General features: G+C 46.4%; 1 protein-coding gene across 7 annotated transcripts in view; it reads left to right on the plus strand.

Annotated features, from left to right (window-relative positions):
- Positions 1 to 225: 225 nt before the first annotated feature.
- Positions 226 to 12,063, plus strand: part of Arfip1 (ADP ribosylation factor interacting protein 1) — a 110,027-nt gene continuing 98,189 nt past the window's right edge. Inside the window, exons 1-2 of one of the 7 annotated variants that reach the window (XM_045130932.1) lie at positions 266 to 516; positions 8,036 to 8,115. The gene's annotated coding sequence lies outside the window, so the exon portion shown is untranslated. Of the gene's footprint in view, positions 517 to 650; positions 670 to 8,035; positions 8,116 to 12,063 lie in introns of those variants that run through there. The other 6 variants (XM_045130935.1, XM_045130936.1, XM_004655867.2 and 3 more) reach the window with 6 other exon arrangements.

The raw sequence follows: 12,063 nt of genomic DNA on the forward strand, positions 1-12,063 counted from the left end.
CCAACTCCCCCCTCCCCTCCCGCGCGCGGGTCCCGGATGTGGTTGCTAAGGGCCGAGGCGCGCGCGGGGGGGAGGGGCGTGGCCGAGCCGGCGACGGGGGCGGGCGTGGAAGGGGGCGGGTACCATCGAGACGTGGCGGCGCGCGCGGCCCGGTTTAGTGGCCAGAGAGACAGAGAGGCCGTCCAGGGTGAGGGACGGCGCTACTTCCGGTCCCCTCATTTCCGCCTGCGCCGCTCTCGCTCCCCGGGGCCCGGGGCTCGGAGGTCGGCTCTGGACGGAGGCGTCCGGTGCGAGCGTCCTCCTCGGCCGGTGGCCAGTGTGCGCCGGTGACAGCCGCGGTCGCTCCCCGCCTCCCCCTCCGCCGCCGTCCCCGCGCCCCAGGAGCCGAGGTGCGCGCAGTGGGCGCTGGAGGAAGGGAAGAAGGAGCCGGTGCCCGGGGTCGCCGTTTCCGCTGCCTTCTGCCCAGGGCTCTGGCCATTCCCCGAGAACCACCGAGCGGGATCCCCGTGCGGACAGGTGAGGGCGGAGCTGCCCCGTGGGACGTCCAGGCGGGCGAGGAACGGAGGGCTCGCTCGCCGGGGGTGTTGGACGAAGGCGACGCTCTGCCCCTGGCTCCGCACTCGACGTCGCGGTGCCATCGCTGCCCCCGGGTGTCCCGAAGGCGCCCCGGTAGAAAGAGCCGGGGGAGGGGGAGGCGCACCCGCTCGGTGGCTGGAAGCTCTGCAGAGTTTCAGGTTGTCCTTCCCTCGCCGGTGGAGCTGGAGCCGCCCCCGTGTCTCGTCGCCGCTTGCGTGCGTCCTCCGCGGCCTTTTCCCCCCCGCGGCCGGGCCTGCGAGGGAATGGAGCGTGACAGCCCCTCCGCGGTGCTGGGGCGCGGGCGCGGGCGATCGCGGTCGCGGGCCTGGCTTCTGGTGCGTTCCGCTGGGCCAAGTTGCTACGGACTGTCGACGTGTCGAGGAAAGGGAAAGTTTTTATGGTTGTTGGAAGTTTTCAGACGTTGAACTTCTCTCTCTCTCTTTGCTGTGTTCCCATCTTCCTCTTGCAGCCCTTAAATCTCAAGAAGTTTGTGCTGCACGCTTCCTGCAGATCCTTCAGCCGGCCTTTTAAAGATTCCTGTCCCTGTTTTATCTTCCTTAAAGTATACTAGCTAGATTCTTGCTTGATTAAAAAAAAAAAAAAAGGAAGAATCGAAGGACTTTCCCTGCACCAGACTGATGACGTTGTCATATGTGGAAGTTGCCTTTTCATTATTGCGGTTTTTTTTTTTTCAGAGCAATACTGGCAATTTAATCTTAGCTCTGTTCATGCCTGCTTCTCTTCCATTTATCCCGTGTTGCTTTATTTTATTTTTTGTTTTCTTGCTCAACATGGCTGATGCCCTCTCCCAGTCACACAGTTTTGTAAAACAGAAAATGTTTCCACTCTTATTTTCTAGACTAAAATCCCTACCTCAGTTACTTTTTTTTTTCTTCAAAATTATAAATTAGTTTTCTTAATATATGACTTGCTTGAAACCTGGGTTTGAGTTGGGGCCTGGGTCCAGGCACCAGCGGTTTTCAGGACTTTTCCTTATCCCCAACTCCTGAAATTACATGCCAAGTTTTCAGTTTTTTTTTTTTCCCCTTCTGGGAAGTTTCCATTCTTTTGTCAGATTCTTAAAAGACATGTAATATCTAGGTAGACTTAAGACTACTGCTTAGACAGTGTCTTGTTGAAGTGAATGGAAATGGTATATAATATATATTTTTGTCGTGCTGTTTTCAGAAACTGCAAATGGCTGCTGTAGGAGCCAGTGAGAGTGGACTGCACGGATTGTGTCTTGGTAATGAAATCAGTCACTGCTTCAAAACTTAGTGTTTCTTCATCCCTGCCTTGACTGGCAGAAGGAACTGACTCACTGGCTGCCAGCTGAGTTCCTGACTTGTGGTTTTGAGGTTACTTTTTAGGGATGTCTGGCCACGGCCATTGCTTTGCCAACAGCATGTGTTTATCATTATTTAAGACATATTACTGATCTAACCCACTGGGTACAACTTAGAGTGAAGCACCGAAAAACGATGGTTGTGCTTGGTTTTCATTTTCTTGTTTTCTAATTTTTTTTTATTTTTACTTATTTATTTGAGAGAGAGAGAGAATGGGTGCACCAGGGCCTCCAGCTGCTGCAAACGAATTCCAGATGCATGCACCACCTTGTGCATCCAGCTTATGTGGGTCCTGGGGAATTGAACCTGGGTCCTTTGGCTTTGCATGCAAGCACCTTAACCACTGAGCCATCTCTCCAGCCTGTTTTTTATTTTAACTTTTTAATTATGTAGGTTTCATCATTTATTTATTCGTTCATTATTTATTTATTCGTAAGCAGAGATAGAAGAGAGACAGAATGGGCACGCCGGGCCCTCCAGCTGCTGGAAACGAACTCCAGTTGCATGTACTGTTTGGTGCACCTGGCTTTATGTGGGTACTGGGGAATCAAACCCGGGTCGTTAGGCTTTGCAGGCAAGCACCTTAACTGCTGAGCTGTTTCTCCAGCCCCATCTTCTTGGTTTTTGCTGGAGGCATCTGCTTTGGGTTTGGGCTTTCCTGGGAAGCAGGAAAGTGAAAGCAGAAGTTTGAGCAGGGTGGCCCATGTGTCTTGGTGCTTGCTGCTTCACCATGAGATTCCCCTGGCCTCCATTCTGCATTGCGGCTGGTAATGGTTGTTTCTCCCTTGTAACTTAGACTCTTTCCAAGCTTAATGTAAGTCTGAGGACAGAGTGCTCACTGACTGGGTTGTAAAGTGTCTGTTGGTTTAAGGTTGAGGGTCTATAAAGATTTGAAAGTATGTGCACAGCCCATTATGATTTGTCTAAAGTAACCTACTTCTATTTGCACAATAAATCATTTTTCCTTGTCCTTAGCATCCTCACTTGTGGTGGGGGGGGCAGCTTGGCAAAGCAAAAGTTATGCTAAATTAGCTTCCTTGTCAGGTGATGACAAATTCAGAAGACAATTTGTATTTAGCACCATAAAGACAATTGCATTAGCTTGCAGTGCCAGACAGATGCTAAGTGCTTTATAAGATTGTTTCATCTAATCCTCCTGGCAGCTGCGTAAGGTAGCTGCTCTCCCAGATTTAAAGATGAAGAGATTGAAACTAAATGGCTAACTGGAACTAAACTAATCTGCTCAGAATAACACTGGTGGAGTTAGGATGTGACTGAGGGATGTGACTGTGGACATCTTCTACCATCCTAGGTGTAATGATTGTAGACAGCGTCTATGATATGAGCCGCGTGTCCGTACACAACGTCTGTAATCTGAGCCGTGTGTCTGTAGACAGCTTTCACCATCCAAGGTATAGAACTGTAGACAGTTGATATGATGTCCATTGTAGCGTCTTTGGAATGATTTGGGGGTAATCTCACCTGCTTTTCTTTCAGACATTAGGGAAAGGTATGTTTGGGCTGGGCAGATGACTCAGTGGGTAAAGGCACTTGCTTGCAAAGCCTGCTGGCCCGGATTTGACTCCTCAATCTGTGTAAAGCCAGGTGCACAAAATGGCACATGCACCTGAAGTTTGTTCACATTGCCAAGAGGCCCTTGCACACCCACACTCACTCCTCTTCCTCTGCTTGCAAATAATTTATTTTAAAAGTAAATGATATTTTGTTTACTCTGTGGTGTATAAACAGTTACTTGAATGTCATTCTACCAAGTGTGACAAAAGGAAGGGAATTTGAAGGAGGCCATTGAGTAGCAGCTGAAAGGGTTCTCCTCTTGGAGGTGGATATAAGTTATTGTGACTGTAAAGAGTAGAAAATAAGAAAATAAAGGTTGTAAATATGAAGCTTGGCAGCATAAGAATTTGGAAGCATAAATAAATTTCAGAGTGATAATTTGAGTTGGAGGAAGGTGTGAGATTAGCAAGGTATTTGAAATAACATAGGGCTGGATGAAAAGCAGTGTTGGTACAGACTAAAATGGGTCATTCCAGATACTGTGAAATAAGGTGCTTGGGGACCATGGCCTTCTACTAGTCAGGTATGAGCCAGTGGTACTTTTGAGAAGGGTGAAAAAGGCTATAAAACAAAGGGTCTGAAAATAACCTTCTTATCTTCAGTTCCTACTACCTACTGGCAGTTCTGGAAGTCCCTGAATAGCTGTTGTAGCTTCTTAGCTATTCTCTACACAAGTGTATTGTTTTTTTTTTTTTTATTCTTTTATTATTCATCCATCTCTTACTCCCTTCACCTCCATTTCTTCTAGCCATTTGTTTTAAGATGGACCTGGGCAGGTATTGCTTAGTTCTGTTAGCAACTGATTTCTTAAAAAAAAAAATATAGAGTCTCAAAATTACCGTTCCCCCATTACAAACATAACTATTGAAGTGAATGTTGTTCTGCTTTGAAATTCCCTTTGGTTCTCTTGTCATTCCATATTGAGACATGTCAGTCCAAAGCTCTTTCCTAGCTTTATCCTTTTGCCTTACTCACTAGAGTCTGGATAACATCTTTCTTTCTTCTATTTCCTTGCATTGGGATTGAACCCAGGGCTTTCCACATGTTAAGCATGTGCTCTTCTGCCGAGCTCTGTCCCCAGCCCACAGTAACTTGGTGTTGGAAGAAATCAGATTCTTTCTCAAAAGACAAGAGGTTTGTCTTGGGTTACGAATGTAGTTATGAAACCGATAATTGCTCACATCTTTTCTGGAAATGTTTATCTTTGCTATCTTCCCACTGTAGTGTGTGGGGGGCGGTGTATGCGTGTGTATGTGCCCTGTGGTGCCCTGCTCTCACCTGCATCAGGTGCCTCACCTGCAGGCCAGAGTGAAACGTCACCAGGTGTCCTGCTCTGTCACTCTTCTGCTTCTTTCTCTTTTGAGCCAGAGCCTCTAATTCTGGAGTGTGCGGTTTGCTCACCAGCTCCCGCAAGCTGTGCCGTCAGATTGTACTACAGATGTGTGCGGCACAACGAGCTGGCGAATGTGGATTCTGGAGATGGAACTCCAGCGCGCTCGGACCCTCGTGCTTGTGCAGGAAGCACACTCACCCCTGACCCATCTCTCCAGCCCAGGAGTTTTAATTTGTTCATTTTTGCCTGAAATAGTGTTGGACCCGGAGCGCCAGACTTGGTCCTCTGATCTGTGGGGAGCGATGACACAGTGCTTTTGGAACAGGACCTTATGAGCAGCAGTTCTAGCTTCTGCCAGTGTGAGCAGGCTCCAGAGTGAGATTTTCCAGCTTTTCTACACCATCTACTTCAAAACACACAAAAAAGGATGCTCGTGGGCTGAGAGACAGCTCAGTGGATAAAGCGCTCACTGCCCACACTGCAGAGCCCAAAGCTGGGGGCGTCTGTAACCCCCACCTGGGACAGTGAGAAGAGGGCAGAGGCAGGAGATTTCCCAGAAGCCCTTGTCAGGCTCAGAAGACAGCAGAGTAAGAAGCGAGAGGGAGAAACCGTGTCTCAAACGAGGTGGACAGGCGAGGACCAACCCGGAAGTTGTCCTCTGACTGCCACACATGCGCTTGAACTCACATGAACACACACAAACACAAATAATAAAAAAGAATATTTGTGTTGTAGACCATAGCTGGGCCTTCCTAACTTCCTCAAAACTGGGCTGTCAGGAAGGAGGAGGTGGGTCAGTATTTCAGCACATTTGTAACACATTGGTACATTGGCTGGAAAGCTTGACTGTACAAAATAAAACTTACTGTTTCCATAATACCTTGTTTTTACTTAGCATGTCATAATTGAAAAGACACTTTCACATATGTTCTCACTTTACTTTATCCATGCCACATAGGGAGAACAAAATACTACTGCATTAGAAACGGAAAAAATGAGCTTGAGGGGACGCGCTTGATGGGCTTCTTTTCTCTGTAGTGCTCGTGATCGTATCTGGGGCCTTGCACATGTGAGGCGAGTGATCGGCCACTGAGCTGTCCCCAGCTAGGTCGAGTGCTTTGCGTGGATCAAGTAGTCATCCTACAGGTGGACAGGGTCCTTGGAGGTTCAAGAGGCACCTGCAATCTCTACACTGCTCAGGACCTTATCTGCTTTGCTTTTTCTAGGGCCAAGGGCAGAGCCCTGTGATAGTTACCGTATGGTGAGTGCTGCTGTGGCTGGGTTCTGGTTCTAGATACTGTGTGCTAGGCACTCGTAGATTTTATTAACAAATGGAGAAACTAATATAAAAGTTAGGAGAAATCATTAGTCCAGGATGACCCAAGCAGTAAGAGGAGACCCATAGGACTCAGAATTGTCTGACCCTTGACTATAATATAAGCGAAAAGACATTGAGACTTGTGATCAAGTGTGTGCTATTGGTGGCAGGGAGATGGCCCTGGAGAAAGTGTCATCTGCATCAGTTTTGAAGTAGACTTCTGGAGATCTGCTACGTAGTAGGATTTCCAAGATGCCTGAGTGGGTTCGACTAGAAGAGAAAGGTTATGAGACTCAGACTGCCTTGAGGCATTTGTGCCGCAGGTATTTACCATAGCAGAGGGATTGTAAGTCCAGGTCTGCTTCATATGGGTTAATTAAACATTCTCTTTGCTTTGTTTCTGTTTTTGGAGTACCACAGATGAGCCCAGGGCCTTGGATGTGTTAGTCATCCACTCTGCACTGAGCTAGGTCTCCAGCTCCAGATGACTTCTGGGTTTTTTTGTAAGAGATATTAGAAAAATATTTATTTATTTGAAAGAGAGATAGAGAACAAGAAGAGGCAGATACATAGAGAAAGACAGAGAGAGAGAGAATTAGGTGCACCAGGGCCTCCAGCCACTGCAAACAAACTCCAGACGCATGTACCACCTTGTGTATTTGGCTTATGTGGGTCCTGGGGAATCAGACCTGGATCCTTAGGCTTCACAGGCAAGTGCCTTATACGCTAAGCCATCTCTCTAGCCCAAGAGGCAGATATTCTTTAAAAATATTTATTTTATTTATTTGCAAGGGGGGAGAGAGAGAGAATGAGAATGGGCATGCCAGGGCCTCCAGCCACTGCAGACAAGCTCTAGACTTGGTACATCTGACTTTACCTGGACTGGGGAATCAAACATGGGTCATTAGGCTTTGCAGGCAAGTGCCTTAATTACTGAGCCATTTCTCCAGCCCTCTAGATGACTTCTTAATGATACACTTACAGGCTTTTCTTCTCTTTTAAAAAATATTTTCCATTAATTACTTTTATAATTATAAGCAACCATTAGAATATTAAATACTATATATCCATTTTTGTCTTATATGTAACTTTTTTAGTTAGCATAACTAGAAATAATAGATTTCACTATGATAGTGTCATACACGGATATCACTGTACCGTGCTCATACTCCCCACTTTCCCCTCCTGTAACTCTTCTCCCTCCATATGAGTTATTGAAATAAAACATATTTTGCTTCCTAGTTCCCTCCTTCAGATCCCAAACCTTTTTCTAGCTAATTTTAAAAAGTTAAGGATCAAATGAAACATATGCCAATGCTCTAAACTAGCTTCATGGCTATTTAAATTAGTGGAAAGTAAAAAATTCAGTTCCTCAGTTGCACCAACCTCATTTCAGTGCGTAAGAGCCACTTGAGGCTGGTGCCTATATTTTTGGACAGTATAGATTTAGGACATTTCTCAGAACTTTCTCCAGCCCTGCTAAAACCTTTACGATACTATCTATGTTTGGTACCATAATTAATGTTACTGAACCAATATTAAAGTTTTCTTTCTCTGTAGTGGCTGGCAGTTTCGTTCAGCTGATGAAATACTGGGTGTTCTCTCAGCTTTTAACTAAATCCAGATGGGTTGCGTCTCAATCCGATGCTTCTCTTGAATGCATTGGGCTTGCAGCATCAGCGGCCTTTCTGGGTGAAGCCGTCAGCTTTCTTAAGGGCGTGCGGGTTTCTGTCTCCTGGAAGCCCGAGCTCTATAGCTGGCTCTCTGGTCGACACGCTGTCGTGAACGTGGTCACGCTCTCTCAAAGCCAGTATGTCTAAAGCAAGACTGACTTCCTTTCTGTCCCCCGTGCCCTCCAAAGCATTTTCTCTTTGTTCTTGTTTCCAGTGAGTGCTGTCAACGCCTGTCCCTATCCTGAACGCGAGGAGTGGCCCGTACACCTTCTGACATGTCAGCCGTGTCGTCAGGTTGTGTGACTCTTCTTCGTGGCTTGAATCCGGCTCCCTTCCATTTCCATGTGCTGCTTCAGTCTGTACTGTCGCCTTGCCCAAAACTCCGACAGTGGCCTCTGTTCCAGTCTGCTCTGGACCACTGTCATCCACTGCCCACCCCGAGAGCAGTGTGACTGTCATCTTGCTCTTCTCTCCTGCTCCTCATGCGGCTGCCCGCGCTTCCAGAGTAAAAGCGACGCTGAGCAGCAATAGTTTCCTGGCCTCACCTTGGGTCCTGTGCCACGAATCTCTCTGTGTCAGCCACAATGGCCTTCTCTGGGGCTCAAGCACACCACTCTCTTTATCAGGACCGTTCCTTTTTTAAAAAAAAATTTATTTACTTATTTTTTAATTTATTTGAGAGAGAGAAAAAAAGGCAGAGAGAGAGAGAGAGAGAGAGAGAGAGGGAGAGGGAGAGGGAGGGAGGGAGGGAGAGAGAGGGAGAGAGAGAGAGAGGAAGAGAATGAATATGGGTGCACCAGGGCCTCTAGACATCACAGATGAACTCCAGATGTGTGCGCTACCTTGTGCATCTGGGGAATTGAACCTGGGTCCTTTGGCTTTGCAGGCAAGCACCTTAACCACTAAACCATCTCTCCAGCCTGGTTAGGGCTGTTCTTTACTTTTTGTCACTTGTTAGCTCCTGGTTAGCCTTCTTTCCTCAGCTGAGGGATGTTTCAACTTCCTTGGGAAATACTCTAACTTCCTGCACTAAGGGGATGACATTATGTATATGTTCCCAGAGTTGTGAATTAATTTGTTTGTTTAATTGCAAGGCTTTTTTTTTCCCTCTTAAATAGCCTACAAAGTCCAGGAAGGTAGGGAAAGCATCTTCCTTTCCCCATAGGCTCATTTTTGAATCCCTAGGACCTGACACCTGAATATTGACTCATTAAAATTCAGAATTGAGGCTATTAAGGATTTCAAGCCATGGGTTTTGTAATTTAAGATTTTGAATATGAATTTTGCAATATAATTGTTAAAATAGACTACATGGCTGGTTTCAAGTACACGGAATATTAATAGTCATCTAAAATAGCATGATCTTAGAATATTTATAATGGATTTACTTATAGATGACTTTAGAGTTACAGATTTATTATAAAGTTAGTACAGAAGAGTCCTGAATAGTTTATACTGGGTGTCCTCTACTGGTGACATGTCATCAGTGTGACGCCACGGTCCATGTTTCTCCCCTTGCCTTGGGTTTCTGTTGTTCTGTCTGTTCAAGCTCTGTCCAGGGTGCTGCGTTCTGCTTAGCTATCACTGCTGTCTTGGCCGTGACGGTGCTCAGGTTTTCTGGTTTGACAGTGGGTAGTTTTGCAAATTACTAGTTAAGGCATCATGTTGACCTTTTGTTGGGATTTGATGGTTCAACTAGGTAATTAATGTGCTTTGGGGAGGACGTCCAGTGAGAGAAAGTGCCTTTGCTGTCCTGTCCCCTCCCCAGCACATGCTGCACTGCCGAGGCCAGCCTTGGGTCGTCAGGTTTGTCCACTGTGAACTTACCTGTGTTTACAGACAGTCTCTGTGAGGAGCGAGCGTGAGGAGTGGAGCTCTGGCTGCCCGGTGGTGGTCGAGCGGCACTCAGCAGCCTCTGGCGACGCTGTGTAAGGAGACGGCTCTCTTCCACCTGCTGACTTACTCAGCCGCCCCCTGTAGTCCCTTCCACAGGTGCATGCTGATTTCATGCTTTGCCTGCTTTGTTTATTTAAGTGCTTTACTTTAGTGCTCCAATTGTTCCAGGTTTGGCTACAAGGCTCTTTATTTATGAATGAATGAATATGTATATACATATATATTTGAGAGAGAGAAAGAGGCAGAAACAGACAGAGAATGGTGTGACGGTGCTTCTGCCACTGCAAATGAACTTCAGACCGTGCACCACTTTGTGCATTTGGCCTATGGGGTACTGCAGAATTGAACCTGGTGTGGTGGTTTGAATAGATGGCCCCCAATATATTCAGGTTTTTTTTAATTTGTTTGTAGTTTGCATCTGCAGCCACCTGGCTATAGGCAGTGTCACTGGGTGGATCTTAAGGTATGATGGAGGGTTTCAGATTTCAATCTAAATATATGCAAAGTGTGCCTAGCTGGAGTTCCTGAAGTGTGCTGTACTCTGTGGCTTTTGGCTTTTTGGCTGGTACTTCCTCTCTCTCTGCTTGGTCCTGGGAAAGCAGGTCAGCTTCTTCTGCCATTATGGAACTTCCCCTGGATCTGTAAGCTTCAATAAATATCCCTTCCTCCATAACTGTACCTGGTCTGGAAGTTCATCTCAGTGAACCTGAAGCTGTCTGTTACACCTGGGTTCTTTGGCTCTGCCAGCAAGTACCTTCACCACCAAGCTGTTTCTATTCATTTGCCCTTACTGTGCACTGTAGAGTGTTTAGGCTCATCTAGGGTGTTTCCTGCTCCAGTCCTAGAACTAGCCATGTCTCAAAGGAGCCCTTTTTCTTGTTTTAAGATTTATTTTTATTTACTAGAGACAGAGAAAATGGGCACACCAAGACCTCTGATTGCTGCAAATGAACTCCAAGATGCATGTGCCACCTTGTGCATCTGGTTTATGTGGGATCTGGAGAATTGAACCTGGGTCCTTAGGCTTCACAGGCATGCACCTTAACCGCTAAGCCATCTCTTCAGCCCTCTTGTTCTTCTTCTTTTTTTTTCCCCCTACGTAGTGTCTCACTCTGACCCAGGCTGACCTAGAATTCACTATGTACTCTCAGAGTGGCCTTGAACTCATGGTGATCTTCCTACCTGCGCCTCCCGAGTGCTGGGATTAAAGGTGTGCACCACCACACCTGGCTGTTGTTCTTTTTATTGGAAAAAGGTATTAGAAAATGGCACCTGGGTTGAGTGTTCCCATTTCTGATAGTGGTGTTTCTAAGCCCTCTTAACAGGCAGAGCAAGGAGATGCATGTGTATGCTCATGCTTGTATGTGCACACAGCTGAAAACACTGTCAGTTAACTCTTGTCTATGACACAGCTGTAAACACTGTGTCAGTTACTCTTGTATATTCACTCGGCTGTAAACACTGTGTCAGTTACTCTTGTATATTCACTCGGCTGTAAACACTGTGTTGGTTAACTCTTGTATATGACACAGCTGTAAACATTGTGTCATATTCACTCGGCTGTAAACACTGTGTCAGTTACTCTTGTATATTCACGTGGCTATAAACACTGTGTCAGTTACTCTTGAATATGACGGGGCTGTAAACAGTGTGTCATTAACTCTTGTATGTGATGCTGCTGTAAACATTGTGTCTATTAACTCGTGTATATGCACGCAGCTGCAAACATTGTTATAGAGAATGGTCTGTGTTTGTATTAAGCTGGACACTTATTTACCATGAGTTTTTCTCACAGAAAAAAATTATAGGTGAATTTTTATTTACTTATTTTTTTTTTATTTGAGTGAGAGAGTGAGTATGGGTGTACCCAGGCCTCTTGCTGCTGCAAATGAACTCTAGGCACATGTGTCACTTTGTGCATCCGGCTTTACCTTTACGTGTGTACTAGGGATTCGAACCTGAGCCATCAGGCTTTGTGATCAAATGTCTTTAACCGCTCAACCATCTCCCCAGTGAATTTTGAGGAGGTTTATTTCCTATGGATTAGGGAATTTAGTAACAAAATAACTTGTGTCATCCATTACTGAGGGTGAAAAACAGCCCCTACATACCACCCCGGTAACAAGTGAACGCTCACTCTTGGGTTGAAGTCTGTTACAAGTACCGACCGTGCTCCCGTGGGTTCTGGGCAGCTTTACTGCTGCCTTCTGGACCTCAGCCTGCTGTTTGTGGAGAACCAGGCCGCAGTACCCTGCGTACTCAGTTCATGGTTTACTGCCGTCTGTGGAGAACCAGGCCGCAGTACCCTGCGTACTTAGTTCATGGTTTACTGCCGTCTGTGGAGAA

Source organism: Jaculus jaculus, chromosome 12, assembly GCF_020740685.1.
Source record: "Jaculus jaculus isolate mJacJac1 chromosome 12, mJacJac1.mat.Y.cur, whole genome shotgun sequence".
Taxonomy (NCBI): domain Eukaryota; kingdom Metazoa; phylum Chordata; class Mammalia; order Rodentia; family Dipodidae; genus Jaculus; species Jaculus jaculus.